This window comes from Oncorhynchus mykiss, chromosome 2 (assembly GCF_013265735.2).
Source record: "Oncorhynchus mykiss isolate Arlee chromosome 2, USDA_OmykA_1.1, whole genome shotgun sequence".
Taxonomy (NCBI): domain Eukaryota; kingdom Metazoa; phylum Chordata; class Actinopteri; order Salmoniformes; family Salmonidae; genus Oncorhynchus; species Oncorhynchus mykiss.
The window spans coordinates 56,401,277-56,419,165 of NC_048566.1; the positions used below are offsets into that span (position 1 = coordinate 56,401,277).

The 17,889-nt window shown below is 40.7% G+C and overlaps 1 long non-coding RNA gene across 3 annotated transcripts in view; it reads right to left on the reverse strand.

Moving 5' to 3' along the window:
• Positions 1 to 1,856: 1,856 nt before the first annotated feature.
• The window catches only part of LOC110492101, a 31,106-nt gene continuing 15,073 nt past the window's right edge, over positions 1,857 to 17,889 (reverse strand). For all 3 annotated transcript variants that reach the window (XR_002468951.2, XR_002468953.2, XR_002468952.2), the window contains one exon: positions 1,857 to 2,039. This is a non-coding gene — a long non-coding RNA (uncharacterized LOC110492101). The remainder of the gene's footprint in view (positions 2,040 to 17,889) is intronic.

A 17,889-nucleotide genomic window follows, 5' to 3' on the forward strand; every position in this document is an offset into this window, starting at 1 on the left:
CCAATGGTCTCCATTCCCCCGAGGCACAGGGCCATGCAAAACAAATGTGCCCAGTGTTCTTTATGAAGCAGGGTGGCTCAAATGTGGTCCTAGGTGAGGAGCGATTGGGCGTACAATACGGAAACTTCTCTTCCGAGCCTTTCATTGGTTCCTGTTGTAACAGGTTTTTCAGGTTTAGTCAGGATTATGAAACCCTCCAAACCCACGCGTTCCAAAAAAAACTGCCCACACCACTTTATGAATGGAAGGATGCTCCGATTGGTGGAACAATAATCTATCCACCCGCCTCCCGGAGAGTTTTGGGAAAGACGTCATTCGATTACGAAATCAGTTCGCACCCTTCTAAACATGACTCATTCACCCATTTTAAGCACCCTGGTACCATTATATTGACAATTACAACAAGTGATGGGACACACCACACTGATTAACGCTTATATGCGCCCTAAAACAGAACAAACACATGCGCCCGTTTTTTTTTTTTGCTTACATTTTATGAGCACAAGAGCACCTGTCCCCCCAAAAAACTACAAACCCCATATGGCCATTTAATTCTATTCTCACGATTCGCGAGACCGTTTACCCTAGTCAGAGAAGACGAAACGAAGCGAGATTGTTTACTCCATCCAAAATCTGTACACGAAAATAAGACCACGAAGTGAGGAACATTTGTATGGAGGTCAATGAGAGAGTGCCGAATTTGGTCAACAAACAATATATCTGCTAATTTGCTGCATGAGGCTTATTTGATTGAATATAAGTTTTGTAATTGTCAGGTTGTTATGAATGCACTGATATAAGTGGACACGCGTGGCATTTCGGCAACTTTGGGGAAAGCCTTTATATCGGAGTAGTACCTGTTGTTCACAAGCGATATCTGCCCTCTCAATGGATAGAATAGTCCCACATGATCTCGCCTCCAGCTTGCCTTCCATCTTTCAGGACATGTATCTCCATTGTTAGTGCGGTCACTCGATTATCTTGTCAATATAATAGAAATTCTTTGCCATAGTACATTTCCCAAACACGGAAGAGATGGGAGGCTGTGTGATTAACGGGGTGAAAAAAGTGTTTCCCCTTACATAAACACAGAGACAGTCAGTGGATGTCTTAACACTTTATTCCATCGCACTGTACATTTGTGAACCACACGACTCGAACAGGATTGTTGAGAGAATATGCGTCTCCTTGGAGGGATGTCACGACTCGGGAGAGTTGGCCATTTTTTATGTTAAATGCATTAGCTTGTAATCCAGACGGAAAGTCTCACAACAGTGTAGCCTAGGCTGCTTTTGTCTTCAAGACCCCCCCGCCCACACACACACACACTATCGCCATACTAGCTGTATGCGTACACCGTAATGTAACTAAACATAAAGTATGGACCAACCAGAACTGCCTGAGTATAACTGACAGGTGTAGTGTACTCATCAAAATGTGCTTGTTGGAAAAATCAATTGACTTGTAGAAATCGTCATGTCGTCATTTGCATTCTTTTACAGAAGTGAATATACCCGGAGGCTTGTGGAGCCGATGGGATTGGGCCGATGGGATTGGGTGAACTGGCTTTTCAGCAGTTTACAACGAAATCCCTTTTGTAGCCTATCTGACATATCACCAAACATATATTTTTTACATGCATATCTCTTAACATGACAGGCTATTAATCCAAAATTGGTAGTTCATTAAAACGTAGCCTATTCTTTTCATCCTGCTTAGATGACCAGGCGTATGAATAGGATGTAATTTAACGTGGCCAACTACAGTGTTATCTTATAAAGGTCCTTCAGAATTCATCTATAAATGAAAGACAGCAAAGAGCCAAATAAACACACCAAGCATGTATTTTGACAGGATCTTTCAGCATTTGAGATTTTATGAAGAGACGTTCTAAAAGCATCAAATTAATACAGCAATTCCATGTGTACATATTAGGATCTAAATACATGGATATATTCAGCACATTTCATACGTTACGTCCATCTGTACGGGTTGCACCTGTAGTTGTTCACATTGCTCTCAGATCCCACCACGAACATCTGAAAAACAGTCATTCAAAGTAATACTTAATGACACCGCAGCCAAAAATAGAGGATTTAAAAATAAATAAATAAAAATAGAAGTGAAATCAACAATTCATCACCCCATTCACACACGCATATTCTGAATTATTTAAAACAGCAACAACCTCAATGCTGAAAATATGCGACAGCTTCTCAATCTCCAGCAAAGAAGTATACATATTTACCCAGCTATAACACAACATAACTCACAGCTGTCATTATCAGCCATGATTTCAAATATGACAATTTGTAAATCAAATAAAAACAGCAGCAAATTGTAAAGATTCTTCTTTTGATACAATTTTATACTGCAAAAAAAAACATATTCTCTTTTGGAGAACATGTTGGCAACATGTAATTTTTCAATGGATCATCACGTCCGAAATTAGAGACAAGCATGTATTCACACATGCCTATAGGCAAACACATACATCGATTATACATCAACAGAAAGTGTTCCCAGTATCACATACAACATATGGAAGTTACTGAAATTGCAATATCTCCTTTGAGGGGAAATATAAACAAAAGAGTCTTGTGTAGTTGGAATGGGACAAACTCACTCAGAATTATAGAAAATATATGGACTCTCATCTTGACAATATTCTGAAACTCCTGGGTGTTGCATACATTTCCACTGAAACACACAGCCACTCCCCTAGTATCGATACATTCAAGTGTGCCCATAGCCCATCCACATAATTGCTGACGAGGTGCCTGACAGTGAAAACTAGGCTGCAACTTTCCCTCATTTATGTCCAGTGCATATAACTTTGCACCCATTTTTTTTATTTAAATCACATGTGCATGTTTATCTCTGTTCTGCACTAAAAGTCCACATTTGACATTTGTTATATGCCAATTAATAATTTCCTTGATGTGTATGTGTTTAAAATGGCTTCCAACCGTCATACGAAGAGCGCTACATTTCAGCACCACCGTTCATTGGACAGCGAAACTCGTCAACAGTCCCCACCTCTGCCACTCACAAGTTCCCAGACTTCGAAACGTTTCCTCGATATCAATGCAGTTGTTTATAAAAAAAAATCTGTAACTTTTTTGGGGTTCCAAAGACCGGTATGAACAAAATATGCACAGGGCCTGCATTTTTTTCGAGCTCTTCACTGCTACCACGTGCTGCACGTGCTTTAAAATTATATTTGAATTTACAGACCTGCACTTCAAGTATCGGATCAATTCTAACCTGGTCACACAATGAAACTGCCATGTTTAGGCTACCGAATTGCTCTAATATTTCACAACTTTTGAAACAGGCTTACAAAATATTAAAGTGGTAGTTGTACACCATCCTTTGTGTAGGGGTAATGAACAAAAGACTGGTGTCCTGACAAACGTCTGCAACATCTGTCACAGTACCACACACGCAGGGTTTTCAAATAGGCTACCACAAAACCGCCTGCTCCTTCACAAACGAGTAAACCGCGTTCTAACTGAGAAGAATAGCAATACTCTACAGATCCCAAGCATAGTCTTCTTGCCATGTAGGTTGCTGTGTGTATCAATCATTTCAGTTCTAACTTTATCAAACACTTTTGAAACTAACAATCTACTGGGCACACACTGGTTGAATCAACGTCGTTTTCACGTCATTTCAATTAAATGAAGTGGAATAGACGTCTGTGCCAAGTGGGAAGCAATGTACTATTCTCATACTATTACTGCACAGAACAAATGGCATTTTATGTGAAATTAACTTATTTTTATTCTCTTAAAAATTACAGTATGGTGATGATACACACACACACACACACACACAGAGAGAGAATAATTGCAGTTCTAACTTTATAAAACAATCCTAAACAAACTAGCCATTTTCTATTGTTTTAGTTTTACTACATAATTTAAGTCAATCTGAAAAATGACAGTACAATGATCATATTTGTGTGGTCAAATCAAATCACTACACAAGGCCGTACATAAAGGCCACATGATTTTGCTAGCAAAAAAAAGTCTAACTGTCTATTGCTAAAATCGATTCCATTTCTTCAAATATTTTTCTAGCAAGATATTCATGCACACCCTTTTACAAGCACAGTCCCTTTCACAGACTCCTCTTACACACTGTCACACATACACTCTCTTCAAACACACACACACCCTTTCACAGACTCCTCTTACACACTGTATACTGTCACACACACACACTCTCTTCAAACACACACGCACCCTTTCACAGACTCCTCTTACACACTGTATACTGTCACACACACACTCTCTTCAAACACACATGCTCCCTTTCACAGACTCCTCTTACACACTGTATACTCTCACACACACACTCTCTTCAAACACACACGCTCCCTTTCACAGACTCCTCTTACACACTGTATACTGTCACACACACACTCTTCAAACACACACACTCCCTTTCACAGACTCCTCTTACACACTGTATACTGTCACACACACACACTCTCTTCAAACACACACGCACCCTTTCACAGACTCCTCTTACACACTGTATACTGTCACACACACACTCTCTTCAAACACACATGCTCCCTTTCACAGACTCCTCTTACACACTGTATACTCTCACACACACACTCTCTTCAAACACACACGCTCCCTTTCACAGACTCCACTTACACATTGTATACTCTCACACACACACTCTCTTCAAACACACACACTCCCTTTCACAGACTCCTCTTACACACTGTATACTGTCACACACACACTCTTCAAACACACACACACTCTCTTCAAACACACACACTCCCTTTCACAGACTCCTCTTACACACTGTATACTCTCACACACACACTCTTCAAACAAACACACACACACACTTTTCTCTCACACTGAATATTATTTGAGAGTTCAAAGGACATTTGTGTATTCTAGCAATCAAATCATAAATTATCTGCATCAAAATTGACTTCCTAATATGTGCTGGACATAGCCTATATATTAATAGCCTAATATACACTACCAGTCAAAAGTATGGACACACCTACTCATTGAAGGGTTTTCTTTATTTCTACTATTTTCCACATTGTAGAATAATAGTGAAGATGTGAAAACTATGAAATAACACATATGGAATCATGCAATAACCAAAAAAGTGTTAAACAAATCTAAATATATTTAATATTTTAGATTCTTCAAAGAAGCCACCATTTGCCTTGATGACAGCTTTGCACACTCTTGGCATTCTCTCAACCAGCTTCACCTGGAATGTTTTTCCAACAGTTCTTGAAATTTTCCGCATTGACTGACCTTCATGTCCTAAAGTAACGATGGACTGTCGTTTCTCTTTGCTTATTTGAGCTGTTCTTGTCATAATATGGACTTGGTCTTTTACCAAATAGGGCTATCTTCTGTATACCACCCCTACCTTGTCACAACACAACTGATTGTCTCAAACACATTAAGAAGGAAAGAAATTCCACTTTTAACAAGGCACACCTGTTCATTGAAATGCATTCCAGGTGACTACCTCATGAATCTGGTTGAGAGAATGCAAGGAGTGTGCAACGCTGTCATCAAGGGTGGGTACTTTGAAGAATCTCAAATATAACATATATTTTTATTCGTTTAACACTTTTTTGGTTACTACATGATTCCATATGTGTTATTTCATAGCTTTGATGTCTTCACTATTATTCTACAATGTATAAAATAGTCGAAACAAAGAAAAACCCTTGAATGAGTAGCCGTGTCCAAACGTTTGACTGGTACTGTATTTATTTATTTTTTTTAAGTATAATCATATGTCAAAAGACATATGGAGTTACAGTATTAACATTCGGAATGTTGTCTGTACGTTTACGGACAATCAAATTGTACAATTGTGTTTCATCCCGTGGTTATAGCATAGACAAGGGTCGTGTCCCAAACGGCCCCCTATTCCCTTTATTTGTGAACGACTTTTAACCAGAGCCCACAAATGGGACAGGAAGCTTGACGACTATTCGTTATTTTTTTCCTGTTCTAAGAATGCTTTCTGTTATAACCTCTTTACCAAACTTGATATGTTTTAGAGGGACATGGAGGACAAGAGCTTTAAATCAATTAACAATTCACTATAGCTACCTACTGTAATACAGTATTTGGACGAATTTGTGCATTTTCTGTTAAGAACATATATGATGTATAGTTGTACATGTGTGGCTTCCTATCTGGACTTACACAAACTTATATCTGTACTTTCAGTAACTTATATCTCTACTTACAGTAACTTATATCTGGACTTCCAGTAACTTATATCTGTACTTACAGTAACTTATATCTGTACTTGCAGTAACTTATATCTGGACTTACAGTAACTTATATCTGGACTTACAGTAATTTATATCTGTACTTACAGTAACTTATATCTGTACTTACAGTAACTTATATCTGTACTTACAGTAACTTATATCTGTACTTACAGTAACTTATCAAACGAAGCATTTGAAATATAAACCGTTTTTCCCGACGTAAAGTCAGGACCACCACAATACATGCGTGATTTGCTTGTTCACACACAGCATCGTTTTATGAGAACTGGAGCAGCAGGAAATGACGGAACCTGATGGCAAAATGTCTGCACAATGGTAGAAATGTGCGTCGTACCGTCACGGGATGCTGTGTCCAAATCAAAAGGTGGCACATACACCTGTCTCCCTGGACCACATTAGAACCGTTATTTTAACCATGTTCCTTTTAGTCCGTTTCATCGCAATGCATGTTGGGAAAGATGCTCCTTTTTGCCATGTTTTATACCACCCTGGTTGACACCGACACACACCCAGCATATAAGGTAAAAAAGGGAAGATTTTATCACATCAACTCGGTGATAAAAGAAACATTTACTGTTTATGTAAATATATAATGAAAGTTCACATATCATAAGAATCCCTTCCCTGTTTTTCAGGCGTATGCGTGCGTCACTTTCAGCACTAGGAAACACACACACACACTCCACAATCATGAACACACTGATCCGTGCACTGACGACACCCCTGAGATGAATGCTCTCTGCCAGACCTGTGTGTTTGTGTGTGTGTGTGTGTATGAACCTCATTCTAACACCCTTCTACCCGTCTCTCCGTACAAACTGTCCTCTTCAGCATACACCGAAACCATACTGTGTCACCCCACTCTCCAACCCTACCCCAAATCAGTCACCACCCTTACCACCTATATATATATATATATATATATATATATATATATATATATATATATATATATATATATATATATATAGAGAGAGAGAGAGAGAGAGAGAGAGAGAGAGAGAGAGAGAGAGAGAGAGAGAGAGAGAGAGAGAGAGGGTGGCGGTCGTTACCTACTTATACCCCCTCTCTGTAACTTTCAGAACTCTTCTCCTTCTATTCGATCCTCCGGCTACTTTCGTCCTTTTCTTCTCTCAGGACAGACACATCCCTCTGTATCACCACTCCCCCCCCCCCCCCCCCTTTACGAAATCATGTATTTTACAAATCTCCTACGAAAACACAAGAGAAAAAGACAGAGAGCATAAGACTCTGCTCATAACAATGCGAGTAATGCTCCTTTTTTTGTGGACAAATACAGTGCAAAGGACACACACACACACACACACACACACACGTGTCAAAACAATCCAGACACAAGCGTGTGCCGTCTGGCCCTCCAAGCATTTTTTTAACGTCTCCTATTTCAAGAAACTGATATACACACACAAGTTCCAGATTGGTGAACACTATTTCTCCTGAACCATTTGGGCATGACATGCTGTCTTAAAGCACTCTTCTGTGCCTTGACGTTACATTTTCAGTCAAAATACCCTGTGAAACGGAGATACTTTAGAGTAATGAGGATGGTTGCCTAAATTCAAGGAAAAACAGGAAAGTTACCAGGAAAGTAACAGGAAAGTTAGCAGAGTTTTGCATCCCTAGAAAGGCAGCACGTGTGGTGCTGTGTCACACTCCGTTTGACATTACTTACAAGGAACTGCGTCATCGCCCCAAGCGGAGCACATGTTACATGGGGGTACAGTAATTAACGGAGCACCATTCTGTTCGTGTCCAGGTAGGGAGAGTGGTGCTCCTCTTCGGGGCAGGACTCTGACTGTGGATGTCACAGTCTTAACAGCCCCCAGACATCTCTGGACAGGCTGTTTACTGTTCCTGAATGTGTTGGCAAGATCGGCTTTGTTACTTCGGTGGGGAGGACACACACACACTCAAATGCATAAACACAAGCATATACACACACAAACACACAAAATGGCTGCCATGTTCCATCAAGAAGGGTGCTGTTGAAAGGAGTCCCCATGCCACAATATAAGGTACAGTGAGGCTGGATAAAACGTTCTATATCAGCGAAATCATTGCCGTGATTAGTTCCTCTAACAAGTTCGCAAGTGTAGAATAACCCGGTGACTGCACAGACGCACTCTGGTATTGTTTACGGGTGACCACATCCATCTGGTGAGAGCAGAGACCTTCGGGCCAGTCCCCGCACACACACTCATCACACACATACTCATCACGCACACACACTCATCACACACACACACACACACACAACACACACACACGCACATCACACACACACACTCATCACACACACACTCATCACACACTCATCACACACACCGTTCATTGAAATTGTTTACAGCTCCAATTTACCTTTGGCCTCCTAAAAAATGTACGTCCCCTTTTGTTTTTAGTTTACAAGCTACTTTCCAGAAACAGCTTCCAGTCAGAATACCTGTCACTCATGTCTGTGTCTTTGTTAAAAAAAAGTACAAAAAAAAAAAAAAAAACAGGACTTTGACATTCAGCGTTTCTTTCTCTGTTTCTGGAGACTAAAAGGCAAATGTACTATTTCCCAGACTGAGATTAAGCCTATTCCTGGATAATTAAAAGCAAAAAAATATTCTTAGAAGAATCGCCATTGATATCGTTTAGTCCAGGACTTGGCTTAATCTGTCCGGGAAACCGGCCATAAGAGTTTGCATCTATAGAGTTATCTTTTATATAAGGGAAAACAAAACTAACGGCGATCATTTGCTTCATTGGTAGTTTACCTTAGTCAAATATTTATCCTCCCCCACCCCTACCCCCCTGTAACTCTTCCCCAAGTCGTTGCTGCTGGAGAACGTGTTCGCATTTAAAACCTTCATCAACCCAGCATGAACTGTCAATCATTAGAATAGTTCAAATAGTTAAAAACCTTATAGCGATCTGGTGCAGACCTACAGAGTAACTATTTGAAAAGGTTCAAATACCTGAAAATCTGTGGGAAAGTTATATACAGTCGACATTGTAATTAAGAGAGTGCACTGTTGTGTTTAGTGCATATATTTATTTTATCTTTATTTAACTAGGCAAGTCAGTTACGAACAAATTCTTATTTTCAATGACGGCCTAGGAACAGTGGGTTAACTGCCTGTTCAGGGGCAGAACGACAGATTTGTACCTTGTCAGCTCAGGGGTTTGAACTTGCAACCTTCCGGTTACTAATCCAACGCTCTAACCACTGCGTGTATGTCCTTGTCTACGCTTGATTCTGTGTAAGAAGGCCACAATAACTAACCTCTAACTGCATACATCTACAGTACAACCAGAATCATATAAGTCAATGGTTCCACTTGAACGAGTTACAGGGATTTTGTAAAAGGGACGCAAACTCAAAATGACAATCCCGTGTTTTCGTGTATGCACAGAGCCACAACCAAAATGTCCCCGCACGGACAATAAAGTAATCTTATCTTTACAACCCGATTAACGAAAGTGGTTCAAATAGTTGAAAACCAGTAGAAAGCCAGCAGGCACAGCAATTACTAACAATGGATAAAATATAGAAACCCTTTTCAAAACGTGTAGACAAATACATGATTTGGAATGGTTCAAAATTGTTCAAATAGATCCCAAGGAACTGTTTTTTTTATTTTTTTTAACAAACCTTCCTTCGCATCCAATTGTCTTTTCTTCCCTCGCCTCTCGGAATCTAAAATCTTCCCCAACTCATTTGTTTCTCCTTTCGCTTGCTTTTCCGTTGTGTTTTGCCCTCTCTATATTTGCCTCTATTCTCATCTCATTTATTTGCATCTCGTCGCACCTCTGTACATGCTGGTTTTGTAGAAACAGACGCTTTACTTGACGTTTGAACAAAACTACGTTGATCCGTTCGCTGTGGAATGGTAAGAGCATCGACATACTGCTTTGACACCACCTTCACAGACAGACACATACACTCACTCTAAAGGATGCATCTGTTGGGGTGTCATGCGTTCTGTACAGGCCTAATACACACACAGGATCCAGGAGCAAGTAAGACGACTTGTTTGGACAAGTGTACAAACCTGCCCAGTAAAAACGATTCTTCCTATGGCTGCAACAGAACTTGTCAAGCTCAATGAAACAGAAAGAGTAACATGTTTTCTTTGGTGGGCGAGAGAAAAGGTTAATGCAGTTTATTTTGGAAACGGACAGTTTGCTTTGTTAGCTTCAGCTATGGACTAATTGCAGGTTGAATAATGCTGTAATCTACAGTGTTTTGCACATGACTATTACTGCAACAATGTTGACCACATTTCTTTGTGTTATCATGCTGTATATACAGACTAGCAATAAATAAATACACTCTTGATATTGGTTGAGCACAAAGATACAATGGAAACCAATTTCAACAACCACTGCAATGGTTAAAAACCCTTCTAAACGTCTACAACGTATTTTTTTCTGTCAGAACAATTGTCTTCGATAGATATTAGATATACTTCTAATTTCAGCGTCAATGGTCAGTCTTGAATTTGATCCTGTTTCCAAATAAAATAAAATAAAATACACAAAAAAAGGATTTAATCTGTGATTCAATTGTACATTTATTGTATCCAATGAAATGATGTCCTTAAATAAAAGCTCTCAAACCTTTTAGAAATAATTGGTCATTTTCAGGTCGCTTTTTATTATGACATATTTCCTTATAAGAGCACGAGAAACAGCTGGTCGCTCATTTTCTTGTGATTTGAACGAGTCCATATCACACACATTTTTGTCGTCTCAATTTACTGTGATGTGATACATAGTACTTCTCAACTGACGCTACATACAGTGCCTTGCGAAAGTATTCGGCCCCCTTGAACTTTGCGAACTTTTGCCACATTTCAGGCTTCAAACATAAATATATAAAACTGTATTTTTTTGTGAAGAATCAACAACAAGTGGGACACAATCATGACGTGGAACGACATTTATTGGATATTTCAAACTTTTTTAACAAATCAAAAACTGAAAAATTGGGCGTGCAAAATTATTCAGCCCCCTTAAGTTAATACTTTGTAGCGCCACCTTTTGCTGTGATTTCAGCTGTAAGTCGCTTGGGGTATGTCTCTATCAGTTTTGCACATCGAGAGACTGAAATGTTTTCCCATTGCTCCTTGCAAAACAGCTCGAGCTCAGTGAGGTTGGATGGAGAGCATTTGTGAACAGCAGTTTTCAGATCTTTCCACAGATTCTCGATTGGATTCAGGTCTGGACTTTGACTTGGCCATTCTAACACCTGGATATGTTTATTTTTGAACCATTCCATTGTAGATTTTGCTTTATGTTTTGGATCATTGTCTTGTTGGAAGACAAATCTCTGTCCCAGTCTCAGGTCTTTTGCAGACTCCATCTTCCCTGTCCCTGCTGAAGAAAAGCAGGCCCAAACCATGATGCTGCCACCACCATGTTTGACAGTGGGGATGGTGTGTTCAGCTGTGTTGCTTTTACACCAAACATAACGTTTTGCATTGTTGCCAAAAAGTTACATTTTGGTTTCATCTGACCAGAGCACTTTCTTCCACATGTTTGGTGTGTCTCCCAGGTGGCTTGTGGCAAACTTTAAACAACACTTTTTCTGGCTATCTTTAAGAAATGTCTTTCTTCTTGCCACTCTTCCATAAAGGCCAGATTTGTGCAATATACGACTGATTGTTGTCCTATGGACAGAGTCTCCCACCTCAGCTGTAGATCTCTGCAGTTCATCCAGAGTGATCATGGGCCTCTTGGCTGCATCTCTGATCAGTCTTCTCCTTGTATGAGCTGAAAGTTTAGAGGGACGGCCAGGTCTTGGTAGATTTGCAGTGGTCTGATACTCCTTCCATTTCAATATTATCACTTGCACAGTGCTCCTTGGGATGTTTAAAGTTTGGGAAATCTTTTTGTATCCAAATCCGGCTTTAAACTTCTTCACAACAGTATCTCGGACCTGCCTGGTGTGTTCCTTGTTCTTCATGATGCTCTCTGCGCTTTTAACGGACCTCTGAGACTATCACAGTGCAGGTGCATTTATACGGAGACTTGATTACACACAGGTGGATTGTATTTATCATCATTAGTCATTTAGGTCAACATTGGATCATTCAGAGATCCTCACTGAACTTCTGGAGAGAGTTTGCTGCACTGAAAGTAAAGGGGCTGAATAATTTTGCACGCCCAATTTTTCCGTTTTTGATTTGTTAAAAAAGTTTGAAATATCCAATAAATGTCGTTCCACTTCATGATTGTGTCCCACTTGTTGTTGATTCTTCACAAAAAAATACAGTTTTATATCTTTATGTTTGAAGCCTGAAATGTGGCAAAAGGTCGCAAAGTTCAAGGGGGCCGAATACTTTCGCAAGGCACTGTAGCTGTATTTTAATACCACAAAACCCTTTAGTAATACAAGTAAATCAACTGGCATGAGTATTTTTCTTTCTGTTTTGGAAAATGAAAACATAACACTGCAAACTCGAAAAGTAATTACACACCTACAGTATAAATCAAGATACTTTCAAAGTATTTGGGCAACATCTTCTGTAGCACTGGTCAAATTCATAACTAACATTGTTTATGTTGAAGTGAAATTTCCCCCAAAAAGGTGACAGAACAATGTCATTCTTTCAATTAGGCACTCTCTTAAATGGTTATTTTCAATGCAGTCGTCTTCTTAGAAATATGACTCTATAGATTAGATATCATTTAGTGATTTGTTTTGCTAAAAATGTACATCTGCAGCAATGAATACTTCAACTATACTCAAATCAGAATGGATAAATACGTTCTGTTTTGAAACTCATTGTGTGTGTGTGTGTGTGTGTGTGTGTGTGTGTGTGTGTGTGTCCAAGAGAGAGAAAGTGTGTGAGTGATAGAGTGAGTCATCGTGTGCGAACATAAGGGGCGTCGTCATAACTGAGAACTTACAAATGAATGTGTGTATGCACGGCATATGTATGTTTCTGAGCCTGCGTGTGTGTGTGTGTGTGTGTGTGAAAGACGTTCACTTATGTGTCCACGTGTGAGTGTGTGTCAGATCCATCTATGTCAGAGGCTCCATAGAGGGTTAGAGTTAACCCCTAACCCCCCTCCCAAAGTACCGCCGCCCCCCCCCCCCCCCCCCCCCCTCCCTCCAGGAGGCTGAGTCATCCCTCAGCCTGCCCCATTTTCCACAACCGCCTTACAATGACAGGCACCTCTCCTTCCGTCAGAGATGTGAGAGAGAAAGGGAGAGATGGAGGGGAAGGCCGGGTGAATGGCAGCTGCCAGCCTGGTACAGAAAAGTGCCCCGTGTTTTAGTTTGACCTAGAACTCACTTTCCACTAAACCAACTATCAACCACCCTAGCATATGCATGGATAATGTGAAACGACGTGACGTCTTCCTTTTAGCTCCTAACTGCCTGCGACAGAAAACAAAAATGAGCTTTTGCTATTTGGAAGAATCCAAGGGTGTATTCACAAGGAACCAAATGGAACCTAAGCTGAAAACGTTTGTTTTTATTGCAAAATGTTCCCGTTGAAAAAAATGTTTTGCTACGGTGTAGGACTAATTAATACACCTCAGGTAGTCCCTCCCATCTGTCAGTCTATTGTCTTCCCTTTGGTGCCAAATGAACACAGGTTCAGTATAGGCTGGGCACACACAGGAAGTGGATCATGATTGAGTGCTTTCACACTCACTCAACCAGGTGACAAGTGTACAGTGTGGAGGAGTAGTGAACTACTAATTTAACTGCATTTTGCAGTAGCTTGGTGGTAGTTTATTAACTAAATTCAACTTTTGGTATCGTTTTCAGTAGTTAATTTTTTTTAAATTGCCACGTAGCAGTGTAGCGAACTACTGGAACTACACACTACTTTTTTTGCAAAAAGAAAAGAAAATAGGACTGAAGTAGGCAAGAATTTCCTTTCTTTTTCAGCATCCGACCTTCCCAACTCTCCCTTGAAACATAGTTTTTGTGTTTAATAGGCACATTCTGTTAACGTATGACCTCAAAGTGATCTGCCCTTGCAATTTGTACTCAAATATGATCATTTTTCAAGAAGCAGTGTGGATGTCGTGAACTATTTTCCCAAAGTAACTTGAGTTAAGTAAAATATATATTTTCTTAAATGTGGCTTCAGTGTAGCTTAACTTCTGTCAGTGTGAAGTAAACGGTAGCTTGGTAAACGGCATTTTCACAGTAGCTTGGCCAACACCGCAAGTGTAACAGTAATAGTCCGAGCCGCCGTGCTGCATTGTAAGAGTACTAGAAACAGGGATCTTTTTTGGGGTGGAACCTTTTCACTGATAGCAGCGAGCATAGTTGCATTGCAAAACGATTGGAACCTACACTGGGGCATCGTCTAAGATACGTTAAGTTCCAAGGTATGGAACAGTACAAATAACGCTCCTTCTGCAAAATACATCCCTCCTATTGGTCCGTTTCAGAACAGCAACATTTGAGGGAAAGTGCTTCATTTTTTGGGGGACTTTTTGTAAGTCTTTGAAATGTTTGTGCAGCTATAGTGATCATACCTTAATAAGAAGCAGCCGGGAAGATGTGTGTGTGTGTGTGTGGGGGGGGGGGGGGGGGGGGGGGGGGGCGGTAAGGCATCGTAGAGTGATTCACGGCGTCACTCAGGACTCTCTCTGTCACACAGTCAGGAAGGCCCTGGCAATAGGAAATAAAAAGAGAAAGAGGTGGAAAGTGTGAAAGATGAAGACAGAATGAGAAGGAGAAAGAAAGGGGGAGAGAGGGGAAGAAAAGAAGACAGAATAACAGCAGGCTCAGAGACGGTTTCTACCTACAAGCCATCAGACTGCTGAACACTTGAACTGGACTGACCACCTGCTCTGGTTCTCCACACCTTAGCACACATGCGCTCACTCATTCACTCACGCCCACACGGACACACACACACACACACATTCATGCTACACACACAAACATCACAACTGCCGCTACAAGACTCTTATCTACTATTGCTAATACTGCACAATTTAAACACTTGCCCCTCAATCCCCCCTTCCCTGATACATGTGTAAATATTGGACTATAAATGGTTTCTTCCTGTATTATACGTATGCTAAAATGTTTATTATATTCTACTGAGCCATTTACTTTATGTTAGAATTCTTATCTTTTATTATTTATTATTATTGTTGCATTGTTGAAAAGGAACCTGCATGTAAGCATTCCGTTGGACGGTGTACACCATGTGTATCCTGTATAGTCGTGGCCAAAAGATTTATGAAGAATGACACAAATATTAATTTCCAGAAAGTTTGCTGCTTCAGTGTCTTTAGATATTTCTGTCAGTGGAATAGTGAAGTATAATTACAAGCATTTCATAAGTGTCAAAGGCTTTTATTGACAATTACATGAAGTTGATGCAAAGAGTCAATATTTGCAGTGTTGACCCTTCTTTTTCAAGACCTATGCAATCCGCCCTGGCGTGCTGTTAATTAACTTCTGGGCCACATTCTGACTGATTGCAGCCCATTCTTGCATGATCAATGCTTGGAGTTTGTCAGAATTTGTGGGGTTTTGTTTGTCCACCCACCTCTTGAGGATTGACCACAAGTTCTTAATGGGATTAAGGTCTGGAACGTTTCCTGGCCATGGACCCAAAATATCGATGTTTTGTTCCCCAAGCCACTTAGTTATCACTTTTGCCTTATGGCAAGGTGCTCCATCATGCTGGAAAAGGCATTGTTTGTCACCAAACTGTTCCTGGATGGTTGGGAGAAGTTCCTCTCGGAGGATGTGTTGGTACCATTCTTTATTCATGGCTGTGTTCTTAGGCAAAATTGTGAGTGAGCCCATTCCCTTGGCTGAGAAGCAGCGGGGTGCACATGAATGGCCTCAGGATGCTTTACTGTTGGCATGACACAGGACTTTTTTCCGGATGCCCCAAACAATCGAAAAGGGGATTCATCTGAGAAAATGACTTTACCCCAGTCCTCAGCAGTCCAAACCCTGTACCTTTAGCAGAATTTCAGTCTGTCCCTGATGTTTTTCCTGGAGAGAAGTGGCTTCTTTGCTGCCCTTCTTGACACCAGGCCTTCCTCCAAAAGTCTTCGCCTCACTGTGCGTGCAGATGCACTCACGCATGCCTGCTGCCATTCCTGAGCAAGCTCTGTAGTGGTGGTGCCCTGATCCCACAGCTGAATCAACTTTAGGAGACGGTCCTAGCGCTTGCTGGACTTTCTTGGGTGCCCTGAAGCCTTCTTCACAACAATTGAACCGCTCTCCTTGAAGTTCTTGATGATCCGATAAATGGTTGATTTAGGTGCAATCTTACTGGCAGTAATATCCTTGCCTGTGAAGCCCTTTTTGTGCAAAGTAAGAAAAGTGAGAGAAAACAGTCAGAGAAAGACCAAGAGAAACAAGTTGTGGCCAGCTCTAATTCTGCCTGTAAGATATAACACCAGGCTCATGACAGAATAGTGTTGGTTCATTACTGTGTCAATGTACACACTCACAGTACAATGAACATCGTCATGACACTAGCTATAATCATGAGTGAACAGCGCGTGAACCGAGCGTGAACATGCACATGAATATGAACGTTAACAGTGAATATGAACGACCCCTACACACAACCTTAAAGAGGAACAGTTTGCAAAATAGAGAGGCCATTGCCTCAGCTCAGCATAAGACAGACATGGAAAGGAGCATGAACTTCTGACTAGAAGACAGCCCTCATCACCAGTCATAGTACGTATATCATAAAAAGTTCATTATGTCTCTAGGGCCACGATCTGTTGTGACTAAGTAAAAGGTCTGATGGCAACAACAACAACAAAAATGACACGCAAACAGGGGGTATTAAAGATTCAGCACCGCTCGAGCAGACAGCGACGGAATCGGCATCCCAAAGTTCAGCGCCACATGACGATGGACACCGACTGTCTCAGGTGCAGCCAGGAAGGCCTAAAGAGGAAGTGAGGAACTATTTGAGGTTCAACACCACTCAAGTCAAAAGAGATGGGTCATTGACTAATATGGACATTAAAAAGAAATCACGTCTTGAAGCCTTGGCCAAATCACAATCAATGAGTAGATGGATGTCCATTCAGGGTCCTGCGGCTTGGAAAGAAAACTAGTTTGAGGACAATTTTGTCTTGGCACTACCTGTTGATTGTACCTGTTCAGAGGTAGAATACCCTCCTGTCCAGTCTATAACCCACGGTGCTCTTTTGTATTCAAGGGAACTTTAACTATAGCTTAACTGAGAAGTTAACAGGTCTCCATCGTGTGTTAAGAGGAATCCCCACTGTTCTCTCCTGTCCAAAAGTGGTCCATTCCATTCAAACGCTGATTGGCTTCACAAGTATGCAATATGTAACCATCTCCTGAATGCTAGACATTAATAGGCCTCTGAACACCCCCCCCCCCCCCCCCTCCCCACCCACCCACCCACCCACACACACACACACACACACAATACAACATCCTTTACAAATAAATGGACACAAGTGACTATCATCTTACAAGGGTTGAGTTCTTCTCATTAATGAGACTGGTATTAAACTACAATAATTACAACCACAAAGAACAGGACCTAAAGCCTTTGACTCTACTAAATATCTGTGTG